The 12,581-nt window shown below is 38.6% G+C and overlaps 1 long non-coding RNA gene across 2 annotated transcripts in view; it reads right to left on the bottom strand.

Moving 5' to 3' along the window:
• Positions 1–12,581, bottom strand: part of Gm39185 — a 32,663-nt gene that overhangs the window by 6,757 nt on the left and 13,325 nt on the right. The window lies entirely within an intron of this gene.

Genomic DNA, 12,581 nt, shown 5'->3' with positions numbered 1-12,581 from the left:
AATCTTACCATGAAGAGTCATTACTCTCACTTACAGAGTAAGCCTCAAGTCACATGGTGAATAGAACAACTAGGAAATGAAGGCCCATAACTACTGTTTCATTGTCTAAAACTTGGGACTGATTTTAATGATTAAATTGCTCCAAATAAACTAGTATCTTCATAAGGGATACAGGGAGACAAACAGAAACTGGTTCCCTCACACCTATCTTCTGCTAACTTACTCTTCTTTGATAATTGACTCCACAAATTGGCCACCATCTAACACTTATCCAAGGCTAGGTTCAGGCATTTGATATTTGAAAAAGTCTGAATAATCTCTCAGATCCCTCATTATATATGCTTGTGGCATGTATAATCTGTAATCTTCAATCTATAATTATAATGTGTAAGGTTATCTAGTGAAAACACCAGAAAGTAAACAATAAGTGATAGTACCTTTACTTTTGAAAGCACTCCACCAGTGAGTTTAAACATCTTTCAATTTGCACACCTAATGCATACTGATACAGAAAGGCCATTTGTTACGCAGCTATTTCTTTATAACTTTTGCAATTATTCATAGGCTAGTCTTTCTCTAAATAATCTCTAAACTGTTGACTCTTGCTAGTATTAGATATTTTACTAGATTTATCTCGACTTGATGGTAACTAAATCAATGAATGTCTTTCCTTTCCAGGCTAGACGAGAAATAGATATGTGCTTTATCATCCCAAGAGTCTGCAGTCTTCTGGAGGTGCTGGCAGACAGTTGCTCATCACTCTACTTCCAAGTCCTGGACTTAGGAGAAGGGCATTACACTATTCGTTTTTCCTTGAAGATTATTTCTTAGTTCAGACTCATAGATATGAATCTACATCTATTTCCATAGTGAGAGTGATAGCAGTTTCTATGTTACATGTACATTTCGGTGAAATGGAGGAGAAATAGGAGAGTTGGGATAGGAAGGAACTTGCATCAATAGTCCAGTACCATGTAATTACAAATGGCAACACATTTTTTATAGTCAGCTTACATGGATAAGCAAAAGGTTGAGAGAAAAATTTGCAAGTCTGATTTAATCTGCCTCCTTTTCTGTCATATTGTGTCTCAATAGATATTATAATTATAACCCCAAGAGGAACATGAGTCAACCTTCAGACTATATTCAGGCATGTTGGGAGTGACATTTGCTGCTCTTTCAGACTTGATAGTAAAGGAAAAGGCAGGAAGGGTAGACCTTGTGTGTTCATGACCTATACCAGTGACTCTTTAATTCTTCGCCCCAACCACACTGTTTATTTCCCCTATCATTAACCATGACTCTGGATTTGGAGTCCTGAGAGGGTTTCTTGCTTTTCACAGATTAATAGACACAGTGGAGAAGCTGGGAGCTTGCCAACATCTGTCTTGAGTTTCAGAGCAATAAACTATGGCTGGATTTCTATCTCATTCTCTTTAATTTTATATTTTTATATCATTTTGTATAAGTTGGATAAATATCATATTTTCATTCTTCTGTAAAAAATAGAAAGCTGAATAAGTCCTATTCATTATCATAAAATAAGGTTGCCATTAGTCTGGCTCTACTATGCGATTAATCACCACCCTAAGGAACAGCTCAAGATAAATTGTTATAAATTTCTGCTGTGTCTGGTGATGCATGTTTATAATTCCTGCACTCAGGAGGTAGAGACATAAGGATTACTGAAAGTTCAAGGTCATCTTGCTCTAAGTGAGTTCCAGATCAGCAAGGGCTACATGGAAAGATTCTGTATATAAAAGGCCAGTGATGGCTGTAGAGATGATTTAGTGGTTCTGGCGCCCCACAACTGTGAGATCTCTAGAATCCACAAAACAGTTAGTTGAGCATGATGGTTTGCCTGTAGTTCCAGCACTTTGGGAAACAGAGACAGGGTTGGTAAAGTAAGTTGGCCAGCCAGAATGTCAGTATTTTTGAGCTCTGGGTTTAGGTGAAAGACCCTGCCTCAGGGAGCAAGAAGAAAGTGACAGAGGAAGACACTAGACATCAATCTAAGGCTTTCATATGCACACACATGCACATACACAAATGTGAATACGTAGTTTCTTATCATGGACACATACACATAGATGAAATATTTATGGGGGCAATAAGTAGTTTTACAACTCAAGTTACTACTTATGCCAATTAACATTTTGCTGTTCTAACAATCACATGACAGCATTTTGCTGTTCAGTTATTCTAGATTTCATTTTTGATTTTACTAATAGTTTTAATAATAAATAAATAAGTAGATAATAGATGACCCAAAGATAGATAAATGATAGATATCTAGATTGATAGATAGTAGTTGGGTAAATATATGATAAGTATATTGATAGATAATTGATAGATGATAGGTCACAGATGATAGATAGATAGATAGATAGATAGATAGATAGATAGATAGATAGTTGATAGATGATAGATAGATGATTGATAGATAGGTGATAGATGATAGATAGGTAGATAGATAAATAGATAGAAAGAAAGATAGGCGATAGATAGATAGATAGATAGATAGATAGATAGATAGATAGATAGATAGATGCATAGGTACACAGATAGTTAATAGAGAATAATAAGATAAGTGATGGTGCACATAGATGATAATAGAAAATATAGAGATTAATGGATGTATAAATAGATAATAAATAGATGATATACAGATAGATAATAGATTATATTCAGAAGGATAATAATTAATAGATGGCACATAATCAATGAAAATAGGTGATAGGTAATGTATAGATGCTTGAAAGAAGCATCTACACATTGATTGCATATATTGACAAATTGATTTAATGATATATGTATAATTGATATATAATTGGTAAATAGTAGTATATAGACAGATTGATAATAAATGGACAGACAGATAGGAAATGAATCAGGAAATAGGAAGTGAGAAAATACAGTTTTTATCATTTGGTAATTTTGCTTATATACACATTAAATTCTAAGAATCTGCCACTACAATATAAAAGTTACTAAAAAATATTTCAAAATGTAAAATCTTTGTATCAAATCTTCTCTATACAGCCCATGAAAGATTATAACAAATCTTAAAATGTGAAATCCTTTTGAAGAAAATTATAATTTTTGAAGTATTGAGTGACATAAAACCAAATTACAGCTGGAAATTGTATTGGATCCAAAGCTACAAAAGACAATATCGTATTAGTCTCTCAGGTTACTAAAGAAAATTGATGTAGCTGTAAAAATGAAATGGAACCTGATGAACTATCATGAAAGTATGTATGGGCAGTGTAGCTATTGCACTCCAGTTAAGTATAAACTACTATGGTGGGATGGACTTGCTTCCTCAACATTTCCTCAGTGTTGGTAACACCAGCTCAGAAAAGGTTGCACTTCTGTAGATGCAGATAAGTATCTTGTCTTGCACATAGACCCATGCACCAGCAGAGAGGAGATAAAGTGCATAGCAGGGCAGGAGTCCTCCATGGAGGACAAAAAAGAACATTGTAAGGTAACGTTTAAGTCAACTAGTTATTATGTGGAAGGAAGAGTTGGACAACTTTCTTATTATTTCTAGAAGCACCTTGTTATATCTAGAAGCAGAGAAGACAGACACGTACAGCCTGTGTTAGGATTACTTAGTTCTGAATTTATGATGGGTCAGTATTTTAACTTCATTACAATGTGACAGCGATGAATGTTCCCTAGAAATTTTTCTTTCCACTTTGAATTTTGACTTTTTTTCACATTAGCAAAACTACTAGAATTTTACACAATTATATCAAGACACAAGTGACTCTATCTGCCACATGATCACAGGCTTTAGTAGCAATATTCACCATATACAATCTCCAAGAAAGCCAACACTATTCCAAAACTGGCTTTTGGTGGATGATACCACTCAGTTGTAAGGAATATATACAGCGTACATTGAATGTAGGGAGGGCTAGCTATGGGTTTAGTAGTTATCTATATTAGATTCTTTTCTAACTTACAATTTCAATCTATGATTAGCTTATTGGGATGCAACACTCAAGAACCATCTGTATGGCACCCACTTAGTTACATTTCTGGGTCTATCAGAAACTATCTTTTGACACCCAAGTTTCTTCTAAGTCTAGGTGGGTTTAACAATACTTTAAAATTTTTAATGGTGAAACAGGTAATAATGTATACGGAGGTATTTTTACCGGACTCTGGAAAATTTATCAGAAAGAGTTTGTGGTAAACATTTACAAATTGAAGGGTTTAAAGAATTAGCTTAAAAAGAAGAATTTGTGGAAATACCAGTAAATAGCAGTTGAATATGTACACATTGTAGGCAGAATTTTAATGTGGTGTAAAATACTGTTCCCTTGCACAGTGCCCTTTCTTTTATGTGCACACATATCTGCAGAGGAGTGTGTGTGTGTGTTTGTGTGTGCATGTGTGTGTGTGTGTGTGTGTGTCTATGAGAGAGAGAGAGAGAAAAAGAAAGAGAGAGAGAGAGAGAGAGAGAGAGAGAGAGAATACAGTCTCATATACTGAGGCACACAAAAACTCACTGTGTTGTGAAAGATTACAGGTATTTACTACCATGCCCAGCCCAGTCCCTCTCCATTTTTAGTGTGGGTGGTCCTATGGATTTTATGAATCATTTCAGAATTCCTTCTGTCAAAAGGAAACACAGGAACAAAGAGTAGAGCAGAGACTGAAGGAAAGGTCATCCAGAGGTTGCCCCACCTAGGCATCCATCCTATCTGCTGAAACCAAACCCAGACACTATTGCTGATGCCAAGAAATGCTTTCTGACAGGAGCCTGGTATAGCTGTCCCCTGAGAGGCTCTGCCAGAGCCTGACCAATACAGATGCAGGTGCTTGAAGCCAACCATTGGACTGAGCATGGAGACCCCAATGGAGGAGTTAGGGGGAAAACTGAAGGAACTGAAGGGGTTTGCAACACCATAGGAAGAACAATAATATCAACCAACCAGAACCCCACAACCCCAAGCTCCCAGGGACTAAACCACCAACCAAAGAATACACATGGAGGGAGCCATGAGCTCCAGCTGCATATGCAGCAGAGGATGTCCTTATCTGGCATAAATGGGATGGGAGGCCCTTGGTCCTGTGGAGGCTCCATGCCCCAGCATAGGGGAATGCTAGGGTGGTGAGGCCAGAGTGGGTGGGTGGGTAGGGGAGCACCCTCTTAGAAGCAGGAAGGAGGGGGGATGGGTATGGGTGATTTGTGGAGGAGAGACCAGGAAGAGGGATTAAATATAAATAAATAAAATAACCAATAAATTTTTTTTTTCAAAAAGGAAAAAGGAAAGACTATTCAGATGACTTTACCTAGTTCAGTGACCTCTAAAATTAGAGTTTTCTAGGTTGTGGTCATAGAAGTTCTAAATGTGACAAGGACTCTTAAGCTGACTTTTTTGAAGATGGAGCCTAAACCACTGACCAAAGAGTACACATGGAGGGACCCATGGCTCCAGCTGCATATGTAGCAGAGGATGGCCTTGTTGGGCATCAATGGGAGAAGAGACCCTTGGTTCTGAGAAGGCTCGATGCCCCAGTGTAGGGGAATGCCAGGACAGGGAAATGAAAGTGGGTGGACTGGTGAGCAGGAGGAAGGGGGATGGTATAGGAGGTTTTGGAGGGGAAACCAGGAAAGGAGATAACATTTGAAATGTAAATTTAAAAATATCTAATAAAAATAAAAGGAAAAAAAGGAAAGGAGGAAGAGGAGGAGGAGGCGCCAAGAATCTAGACACAAGCAGAAATCTGCCTTTAGGACCTGAGGGTAGTCCTCAGCCCAACACTGGCAAGGGAATAGGAACTCAGTTCCTTGTAAATTCTTCAGCACTTGCACGAGCTGAAAGGAGACTGCTCCTGAGAGCACATAGACAAGACCAGACCATCTTCTGCTGGATGTCAGCTTGGTGAGATGATTTGCCCTAGGGAGCTATAAACAAGTGTGTTGGGTATGGCACTTTCAAGCTACCAAGTTTATAGGCATTTGGTATACATTAATACAAAATTAATATTAAAAGCCACAAAATTATATATTCAAATAATGGCTTCTAAAAGGTACAGTATACAACTGTTACCTGACAGGTCAGAGTCTGAGTCAGGTGTTCCTGGTTCTTGGCATCTTGTTTGAAGTGTTAATAAAGCACATATAGACTTGCAAAAGTAGCAAAAATCCTTGTCCAAAGCAAAGTGATAGGATCGGTCAGATGCATGATCAGGATTGACAGCAAGCTATACTAATAAGGGTACTCAAAGGCTCCAATTACTGTTTGAAGGTTCATTTTATGGGTATCCAATGGTAGAGTTTGGTTGCTAAGAGGTATAGTGTGAGTAGTTCTTTATCCTGACTTATAGATTAAGTTATTTAACTAGTTTTTTTTTTATGTTATATGCCCCTTCTAACACTGAATCTAGTTTTAATCATATACACTTCCAATTATGCATAATGATAAGCTAGAAAATAGAAGATTCTCCCTAAAGTTCCCTTTGAGGACACAATTTGCCTTATTGAGCATGCTTCAAAAACTAGTTTGCCTGAGTTAGCCTCTCTACCAGCATAACTAGGGTTTGACTGAACTCTTTCTCAGTTTGATGGTTGTTTGAATGAGGAGAAAGCATGTCCATCGTTTAGAGAGATGTGCATGCCATTCAGTGCAGATGGTAGTCTTGGGTTGCTAACAAGTTTTTCAGAGACATGTTCATAGTGGTGTGTGTGTGTGTGTGTGTGTGTGTGTGTGTGTGTGTGTGTGTGTGTGTATACAGTATATTCAGGTAAAGGTCTCAGGCTGCCAGTGCACAACCCAAACCAAGTGGAGTCTCAAGCCACTGAGTAATATAATGTATACCAGAGCTTGGGGCTGTGCTTTTATCTAGAGTTTTTCTGTTCCTGTTATTCTTGATACTTTTCACTAACAGGCATGGTGATATAAATGAAGGGATTTTTTTTAAAGCTAAAATATTTACAAATAATTAGCTTAAATAGCAAAACCATATGTTTTGCGGTGTCTAATGAAAACACTCTTTCCCCCATGAAATACAGCAAACTACTTCTTCACATAATTGGATAGAATCGAATCTCTCCCCTACAGTACTCATCTGAAAAGCTCCTCCTGCCCATAAAAATCCTTATTAATTGAGACTCTAATGTCCAACAGAAAGGGCAAGATAGGACTTTTAATGGTGGCACCAGGGTAAGTTTACACCCCACCCTGATATAGGCAGAATTATCACAAGTGATTGGAGGTGTCTTCTGGTAGAAATATAATTAAACACCATATTGGTTTTTTTTTTTCTGATAGAACACTCTAGACACCGGTGGATTATGATAGTCTACTAGTTAAAAAAAAAAAAAAAGCTTAAGGTTTCTCTAATGCAGTGGTTCACAACCATCCTAGCGCTGCAAACCTTTAACATAGTTCCTCATTTTGCAGTGACCCTCTAACCATAGAATCATTTCCTTGCTACTTCATAACTGCAATTGTCCTACAGTAATTAATCATAATGTACATCTGATATTCAGAATATTGGAAATGGGGCACCAGGGGAGTAGTGACCAACAGTTGAGAATCATTGCTCTAAAGGGAGCTTAACTGGCGAGCTGTGAGAGAACTGGAGGAGGGACCATGCTCCCAGGAGTCTAGTTCCCAGGGAGAGATGAAACTAGCAAAGGTATGTATGGCTGAATGTACCTCTGGACTCACCTGTGGCTTGAAAACAATCCTCCTGGGGGACTATGAGCCAAGGCAGACTAACTGAGCTCTTGGCAATGGTTTGGATGAGTAGAATTATGACATCAAAATGAAAGTAAACTACTCCATGGAACCACGTTGTCTCATTTCTCACAAGAGACAGGCGGTGCAATAAGAGCAGAAACAAAGGTATCCTAAAAATAGATCCCTAAAACTACACCTAGCACTCACGTATTCAATATGGTTGGGTGAATTGCCCACACAGACCTGGAAGACACTGCACAATCAGGAAGCTGAAGAGAGAAAAAAAAAGTATGAAGTGTAGTGTGATGGTCTTATGCTGCTTGTATTCTAATGCTAACTAGTGACTCTCAAGATCTGGTCGCACCCAACCAACAGATCCTCATGTGATGGGATGCAAACCTTTCTCCCCAATTTAATTGGTCAATGAAAGGCTAGAGTCTGTGATTGGGTAGTGAAGGAAGAAAGGTGGAGCTTGAGGATCAAGTGAGTGGGTTGCAGGTAGAAGGAGAAAAAGAAGAAAGGACATGGAGAGGGGAAGAGGCTGACATGACAGGAGATGGACCATGGCCACATGTCCAGGAAAAAGAGCAAGTAATAAGGGAATTTGTAGCTGGAAAATAAGTTAAAATAGCTCTAAGCCTCCCAATCTAGGCTTAAGGCTTGTAAATAAAATACCTAGATTATGTGTACATTATACAGGCTAGCTAGAATTATAAATTCATTTTACAATAAAGGGCAAGAATAGTGTACTATTCCCAAACAGTCATTCCTTTTCTGCCAGTCACACAGTAAAGTGTTCAGACTTGAAAAACATTCCAAGAAAAGAATTCAGGGAAGACTATCACGGGCTTCTAATGGGAATCCATTCAATTGAGTCTTATCTTTTATATAGATTAGATTAGTGTTGATTAAAGAGATAACAAATTGCAACTCATGATCAAAATCTGTGTTTGTACATGTGTATATGTGTGTGTGTGTTCTGTCTCTGTGAGTTTGTGTGTGTGTGTGTGTGTGTGTATGTACATTTTTTTCAGTGCTTCAAAAAATCTGATATTATAATCTGTTTGCCTTTGTTCATTATTTCTCATGCATGGAGGTTGGAGTAGGATTGTTAGCACTCTTACCATTTGGCTTCCTGCTGAAGGACTTCTCACATGCTTTAATCCCTCTTTCTCCTAGAGAAACAGTCCCTGAAAGGGAGACATGCTTTGATGTGTGAAGACAAGTGACTTCTTACCCATGCTCAGTAATACAAAGAAATCTACTTTCAGTCCACAAACACTGAAGAGTCTCTTCACTCTTTTAGTAAATATTTCTATGAGCTTTTATTGCTGTGTACTGCCTGTGATTGTATATTAAGACTATCTTTTAAATGCCCCCTCCAAGTCTCAACTATCAAAGCTCTATAGGTAAGAGTGCTCTAGAACCTGTCCTCAAAAATCGTCATGGAATAGCTTATCAAATAAGTGAGCAAGTGAATGTGCAGAGGGATGAATTGGATGAGAGTCTGCATAACAAGACATCTATACGTATAAACAGGAACAAACACAAGAGCATATTAATTTTGTATTAAATTCTTTGGTAGAGAAAAAAAATCCCAATGTCTGTGGTGCTACGTCTACAAACTTAATGTCACAACATTCCAGCGTCACAGATTCTGCCGTAACCTCTTGCCCTCATCACACTGAAGCAAAGTTGAAGCTCTGTCCCTCCAGCTTCTACTGTCAAATCGTAGCCTTCATCATAAAGCAACGGCCTGACACAAGGTTACACTGCTTTCTCTCAATCCGTGACAGGTAGGTACAGAAGAAGGAATAGAACGATCCAAGCCACCAGCTCAAGTTCTGAGTAACTGAAAAGTTATCATAAACCTAGAGATCCCACTACCCAGTCCTGTTTTTATTGATCTAGGGATATTTTGATCCCAGGAACATTCCCTACAAGCCTCTATGCATGTCAATCATTCAGTTAGCACTCTAGTGAATTGGCCTGGGACTTACTATAATAGATCCAAAGCCTAGTCATCTACTGGACCGAATCTGATGATATGAAAGAACATGGTATCTCTCTTAGGGGAGCTCATGAGAGCCATAGGAGAACTAGAGTCTAGTCTTTTGTATTTCCATTGATAATTCTACCAATTATGTCAGTTCAAAAGTGAGTGATAAGAAAATTAGCAAGTTCGTTTAGGCAAAATAGCCCAAGCATATTACGTAGAAATGCATTATTGTCATAATAAAACATCCTAGTCTGTGTTTTTTCCTATAACAGATAAAGTCTGGGTAATTGCCACACTCCAGTCCATAAAATTTGGGCTTGCAAAAGAAGAGAGAAGTTCCATGTAGTTAGCTTCCCAGTGAGGACAACAGAAATCTCTTAACAGAACTCCTTCCTGAGAGCTTTTCTAATGTGCATTGCCTTCTGCAAACAAACCAATACATTTCTATTCTTGCTTTCTAGCAACTCTGTATGCCAGAAGGAAAGCACTACCCATGGGGAAAAGATAACAAGCTCCAACCGTAATGCTGTTTTGATATTTCAAGCACAATCCAGGCATACTTGTCTTTAGTGACTCCTGCAAATTAGAAGGCACAAAATAGACTGGTACTTTTAATTCTGTAAAGCAGTTAAGTTACAAAAAGACCTTTCCCTAGTCCTCATTACTGCAAATCCTGAAGGCAATTTTAGCATTAAATAAGTGCTTAATTATAATTAATAATCCAAGGGCTTATGTGTGAATATATCCTTCAAACTCATAAGACATGATTCTGCCGATCATCACTTGGAGTATACCTTCTTTATTCATGATAGAACCTAAACCACTCCCATCTCTTTATTTTTCTCTCACTTTCTACAATGATGAACAACAGGTAATGTGGTAACCTGCACTGTTGAGAGCTGTGAGCTCTGCCCTACATGTGAGAAGCAGAAAAGAGTTCGGAAATTAACTCAGAACAAGAAGCCATAGCTGTTTGTTTGTTTGTTTGTTTTTTAACTTGGACTTTGAGGTAAATAATGATCTCTGTACTAATTTTTACCACAATTTATGTCCCTTCACCCTTTCATTATATGAAAAGAAATGATGTTACATATGGAGAAACTGAAGTGATGCTAATTTTATTTTTCCCTACTTAAAAATATAAAAGCATTTACTAGGCATCTGTGACTGAAGTAGAGTGCAGATCCAAAATTCAGTCCACAAAGGAAAAATGTAAGCCATGTATATTAGTAATGGTGCCCCTTAGAGCACATAAGGATAAGTCAAGATGTGCTGGGGAAACTGGTTTTCCAAGGGCAGAGCAAGTATACTAGATGACGAGCTCCACAATACAGAGAGATCCACTCAATATGGATAAAAGAAGACACTGAGTCAGGTGGGTAAGGAATGCAGTCGGTCTGTAAAGGACTGGAAGAGGGGTGATTATTAGAAATCAGTAGCTCTGTCACACCCACTCCAGTAGTGACTCCAGTGACAGGCCTAAAAACTTGGGCACAGTCCTGAGGCAAAAAGTTCACAGAAACTTAGTCTACTGGAACAGTGGCATCCTGTAAAACAAATGCTCCAAACTTATCCTTGTGTTAGTGAATGGATCTGTGTGCTTTCTTCAGTATTGTTTTATTATAGGAGCCTCCAAGCAATGGCTTGCCAAATACCTAAGCAAAATTAAACTTTGCTTCCTGGCCTTCACCAATGCCCTAGATAGTCCTTGGCTTGGAATTCAGTAAGAATATTACCTATTCAGGAGCATTCAGAATTGCCTCTAGTATTGTAAGAGAGATAGTGAAAGAAATCAGGCATTAGTATCTACTACATAGAGTTAGAAATCTCAGGGCAAGCTTAGCAAAGTAAGTTTAGAATTCTTATTATAGTTATGTATGGCAGACTACATTACTTATTAGTAAAAAGCCCCCCACACAATTGCTTAGAATAAAAGCTGAGTCACTCCCATATACAGGAATTTACAATGGTTTAGGAAGTAGATTGGGCTGTGGTTTAAGGAGGAACTAGAGTACTGCATTATTCATGAGAAGGTTAGCTAGAGCAGAACTCCCTAATTAGAACTATGGCTTGGGTGTGAAAGCCCTTGCCCCAGGAGTGTAAAGACCTCACACCTGTCTTCTAAGACTATAGCTGACCTTAAATAGAGCTGACTTTGTCTCAGTTGTTTTATTGCCCAGTTCCTGCCATTCTTTATGTTTGCATTCCTCTGTTCTGTGTAAGAGCCATTAAGCATCTGGTAACCTCATTGTACCTTGCTGATGTGTTACCTAACTTCCCTATTCTCTTCTGTATTAATAATCTGATGCTCATTTTGAGAAATTACATTCAGATACAGCACTCTCTCTGTGTCCGTGTCTGTTTGTTACTTTTTGCCACCTGTACCAGGACCCTGATTTCTCCTGCGGATTGAGGGGTACTGACTGAGGCCAGTCAGAGGCAGCGTTCTACCAGCCCAACTATGTTAGGCATTCCCTGGGAATCCGCAGGCCACTCTCTAGGCATCCCCAGCTCTGCAGAAGACCCTCTGCTATGGCCTCCCCTGAATCTGTAGCCAGCCCATTCTCGAAGAAATGAGCAGATTCTTGTGGGAAGCCTTCTTCCTTCCTAAAGCCTCTTCCCATGACCACATGTTACTCCACAACACCTAGAAACACACAGAGCTCACACCTGTCAGGATCCCAGGAGAATTTTCTACCAGGGAACACACAGCCAACACATCTTTCTAAGAACCAGAGATGTGCACAAACCAATGAACAAAAACCCACCAAAGACAAGGCCAGATATCAGCACCTAGAATTACAATTTTCCTAAACCCAGATGCCTGGATGCCAGCATAAAAACACAATGAATAACCGCCAGGAAAATATGTCTCC

This window comes from Mus musculus, chromosome 8, assembly GCF_000001635.26.
Source record: "Mus musculus strain C57BL/6J chromosome 8, GRCm38.p6 C57BL/6J".
In the NCBI taxonomy this organism is placed as follows: Eukaryota; Metazoa; Chordata; class Mammalia; order Rodentia; family Muridae; genus Mus; species Mus musculus.
The sequence above is the reverse complement of the archived record's forward strand: the minus strand, read 5'-3'. Positions and strand labels throughout refer to the sequence as shown.